General features: G+C 40.6%; 1 non-coding gene across 1 annotated transcript; it reads left to right on the top strand.

Annotated features, from left to right (window-relative positions):
- The first annotated feature begins 1,828 nt into the window (after positions 1 to 1,828).
- On the top strand, positions 1,829 to 1,947 carry LOC123688313. The gene has a single exon (XR_006749841.1). It is a non-coding gene; the product is annotated as a 5S ribosomal RNA (ribosomal RNA).
- The last annotated feature ends 3,053 nt before the right edge of the window (positions 1,948 to 5,000 follow it).

Genomic DNA, 5,000 nt, shown 5'->3' with positions numbered 1-5,000 from the left:
TCCGATACAAAATTTGAACCAAGATAGATACAGATATGATTCCTTCTTAAATATACGTTGATTATCGAACAGAATATGGTAAATATTTTGCGATGACCGAGGATTTCATGAATTTTTTTTTTTTTCGAAAAAATTTTCTGTTATCGGAATTTCCTCAAATTTCATTTGGTTGCCTACTAATGCATATTAAAAACGATAATCAACAATCAGAATCATTATTTATCATTTATTTCAATTTTTATAATGAAAAACGTTCACGTCCTTTCGCGCCTCTCGATCGTCGTTTACGTGATGCATCGGTCAGCCCTAGTTTACGTGGTGCATCGGTAAGATCGAGTTCACGTTCTGCATCGGTAAGATCCAGTTCACGTGGTGCATCGGTAAGATCGAGATTACGTGGTGCATCGGTAAGATCGAGTTTACGTGGTGCATCGGTAAGATCCAATTCACGTTCTGCATCGGTAAGATCCAGTTCACGTGGTGCATCGGTGAGATCGAGTTTACGTTCTGCATCGGTGTGATCTAGTTTACGTTGTGCATCGGTAAGATCGAGATTACGTGAAGCATCGGTATGATCGAGTTTACGTTCTGCATCGGTCTGGACTTAGAGATATATTTTCGACGTGAAAATGTTCCGATACAACTTTTGAACCAGGATAGTTAGAGAGATGATTTTTTCTGGGATGTACGTTGATTGGGGAATGGATTGTGGAAAATAACTTGCCATGACCGAGGTGTTCTCGAATTTTTTTTTTTTTTCGAAAAATATTTTCTGATTTTGGATTTTACTCAAATTTGATTTCGTTGCCTTCTAATGTGTTCTAAAAGAGTAAATCAGTAATCAGAATCGAAAAATATTTTTCGGATTTTTTTTTTTTTGAAAAAAAATTTTCTGATTTTGGAATTTCCTCAAATTTGATTTGGTTGCCTTCTAATGTGTTTTTAAAGCGTAAATCAGTAATCAGAATCAATATTCATTGTCGACTTTAATTTTTATAAGGAAAAATGTTCACGTCCTTAAACGCCTCCCCATCATTAGCCCGAGTCCAAGTCGATGTCAGTCCCGAGCGGACGGTGTCAGATACTACCTATCGCCCCGGTCTGGACTTGGCGAGGTATTTCGACGTGAAATGTTCCGATACAACTTTTGAACCAGGATAGTTAGAGAGATGATTTCTTCTATGTTGTACGTTGATTGTGGAATGGATTGTGGGAAATAACTTGCCATGACCCAGGTGTTCTTGAATTTTTTTTTTTTTCGAAAAAAATTTTCTGATCTTGAAATTTCCTCAAATCTGATTGCGTTGCCTTCTAATGTGTTCTAAAAGAGTAAATCAGTAATCAGAATCAATATTCATTGTCGACTTTAATTTTTATAAGGAAAAATGTTCACGTCCTTAAACGCCTCTCCATCGTTACCCCGACTCCAAGACGATGTTAGACCGGAGCGGACGGTGTCAGATGCGACCGATCTCCCCGGTCTGGACTTAGCGAGATATTCCGACGTGAAATGTTCCGATACAAAAATTTAACTGTGATAGTTAGAGAGATGGTTCCTTTTGTGATGTACGTTGATTGTGTAATAGAATATGGAAATAAACTTGAGATGACCGAGGTCTTCTGGGATTTTTTTTTTTTTTCGAAAAATATTTTTCGATTTCGGAAATCCCTCAAATTTCATTGAGATATGTCCTAATGTGTTCTTAAAGCTTAAATCAACAATCAGAATTAATATCCAAAAGTTATTTCATTTTTTATGAGGAAAAACGTTCACGTCCTTTCCGCTCCCAAAAAGTGAGATATCATAGAAAATATCGCAATATATGTTGTTTACGGCCATACCACGCTGAAATTGCCAGTTCTCGTCAGAACACTGAAGCCAAGCAGCGTCGGGCGCGGTTAGTACTTGGATGGGTGACCGCTTGGGAACACCGCGTGCTGTAAGCTTTTTTTTTACGTTCTGCATCGGTCTGCCGAGATAACGTGGTGCATCGGTATGATCGAGTTTACGTTCTGCATCGGTAAGATCGAGATTACGTGATGCATCGGTAAGATTGAGATTACGTGGTGCATCGGTAAGATCGAGATTACGTGGTGCATCGGTAAGATCGAGTTTACGTGGTGCATCGGTAAGATCCAATTCACGTTCTGCATCGGTAAGATCCAGTTCACGTGGTGCATCGGTGAGATTGAGATTACGTGGTGCATCGGTAAGATCGAGTTTACGTGGTGCATCGGTAAGATCCAATTCACGTTCTGCATCGGTAAGATCCAGTTCACGTGGTGCATCGGTAAGATTGAGATTACGTGGTGCATCGGTAAGATCGAGTTTACGTGGTGCATCGGTAAGATCCAATTCACGTTCTGCATCGGTAAGATCCAGTTCACGTGGTGCATCGGTAAGATTGAGATTACGTGGTGCATCGGTAAGATCGAGTTTACGTGGTGCATCGGTAAGATCCAATTCACGTTCTGCATCGGTAAGATCCAGTTCACGTGGTGCATCGGTAAGATGGAGATTACGTGGTGCATCGGTAAGATCGAGATTACGTGGTGCATCGGTAAGATCTACTTTACGTTCTGCATCGGTCTGCCCTTGTTTACGTGGTGCATCGGTAAGATCGAGATTACGTGAAGCATCGGTATGATCGAGTTTACGTTCTGCATCGGTCTGCCCGATATTACGTGGTGCATCGGTTCAGCCCTAGTTTACGTTGTGCATCGGTCTGGACTTAGAGATATATTTTCGACGTGAAAATGTTCCGATACAACTTTTGAACCAGGATAGTTAGAGAGATGATTTTTTCTGTGATGTACGTCGATTGGGGAATGGATTGTGGAAAATAACTTGCCATGACCGAGGTGTCCTCGAATTTTTTTTTTTTTCGAAAAAAATTTTCTGATTGTGGAATTTTCTCAAATTTGATTTGGTTGCCTCCTTATATGTTCTAATAGCGATAATCAACAATCAGAATCAAAATCCATGGTCGGGTTTGATTTTTATAAGGAAAAATGTTCACGTCCTTAAACGCCTCCCCATCATCAGCCCGAGTCCAAGTCGATGTCAGTCCCGAGCGGACGGTGTCAGATACTACCTATCGCCGAGGTCTGGACTTGGCGAGATATTACGACGTGAAATGTTCCGATACAACTTTTGAACCAGGATAGTTAGAGAGATGATTTCTTCTATGTTGTACGTTGATTGTGGAATGAAATACGGAAAATAACTCGCCATGACCGAGGTGATTACGATTTTTTTTTTTTTTTCGAAAAAAATTTTCTGATCGTGGAATTTTCTCAAATTTGATTTGGTTGCCTCCTTATATGTTCTAATAGCGATAATCAACAATCAGAATCAAAATCCATGATCGGGTTTGATTTTTATAAGGAAAAATGTTCACGTCCTTTTTTTCAACCCCGACTCATTGACGATGTTAGAACCGAGCCGGCGGTGTCAGATACGACCGATCGCCCCGGTCCCGATCGTCATTTACGTTGTGCATCGGTCTGCCCGAGATTACGTGGTGCATCGGTATGATCGAGTTTACGTGGTGCATCGGTAAGATCCAATTCACGTTCTGCATCGGTAAGATCCAGTTCACGTGGTGCATCGGTAAGATTGAGATTACGTGGTGCATCGGTAAGATCGAGTTTACGTGGTGCATCGGTAAGATCCAATTCACGTTCTGCATCGGTAAGATCCAGTTCACGTGGTGCATCGGTAAGATGGAGATTACGTGGTGCATCGGTAAGATCGAGATTACGTGGTGCATCGGTAAGATCTACTTTACGTTCTGCATCGGTCTGCCCTTGTTTACGTGGTGCATCGGTAAGATCGAGATTACGTGAAGCATCGGTATGATCGAGTTTACGTTCTGCATCGGTCTGCCCGATATTACGTGGTGCATCGGTTCAGCCCTAGTTTACGTTGTGCATCGGTCTGGACTTAGAGATATATTTTCGACGTGAAAATGTTCCGATACAACTTTTGAACCAGGATAGTTAGAGAGATGATTTTTTCTGTGATGTACGTCGATTGGGGAATGGATTGTGGAAAATAACTTGCCATGACCGAGGTGTCCTCGAATTTTTTTTTTTTTCGAAAAAAATTTTCTGATTGTGGAATTTTCTCAAATTTGATTTGGTTGCCTCCTAATGTGTTCTAAAAGAGTAAATCAGTAATAGGAATCGAAAAATATTTTTCGGATTTTTTTTTTTTTCGAAAAAAATTTTCTGATCGTGGAATTTCCTCAAATTCGATTTGGTTGCCTTCTAATGTGTTTTTAAAGCGTAAATCAGTAATCAGAATCAATATTCATTGTCGACTTTAATTTTTATAAGGAAAAATGTTCACGTCCTTAAACGCCTCCCCATCATCAGCCCGAGTCCAAGTCGATGTCAGTCCCGAGCGGACGGTGTCAGATACTACCTATCGCCGAGGTCTGGACTTGGCGAGATATTACGACGTGAAATGTTCCGATACAACTTTTGAACCAGGATAGTTAGAGAGATGATTTCTTCTATGTTGTACGTTGATTGTGGAATGAAATACGGAAAATAACTCGCCATGACCGAGGTGATTACGATTTTTTTTTTTTTTTTGAAAAAAATTTTCTGATCGTGGAATTTTCTCAAATTTGATTTGGTTGCCTCCTTATATGTTCTAATAGCGATAATCAACAATCAGAATCAAAATCCATGATCGGGTTTGATTTTTATAAGGAAAAATGTTCACGTCCTTTTTTTCAACCCCGACTCATCGACGATGTTAGAACCGAGCCGGCGGTGTCAGATACGACCGATCGCCCCGGTCCCGATCGTCATTCACGTTGTGCATCGGTCTGCCCGAGATTACGTGGTGCATCGGTCTGGACTTAGAGATATATTTTCGACGTGAAAATGTTCCGATACAACTTTTGAACCAGGATAGTTAGAGAGATGATTTTTTCTGGGATGTACGTTGATTGGGGAATGGATTGTGGAAAATAACTTGCCATGAC

Source organism: Harmonia axyridis, chromosome X (assembly GCF_914767665.1).
Source record: "Harmonia axyridis chromosome X, icHarAxyr1.1, whole genome shotgun sequence".
In the NCBI taxonomy this organism is placed as follows: Eukaryota; Metazoa; Arthropoda; class Insecta; order Coleoptera; family Coccinellidae; genus Harmonia; species Harmonia axyridis.
Note: the sequence above shows the minus strand (reverse complement) of the source record. Positions and strands in the feature narration are given on the sequence as shown.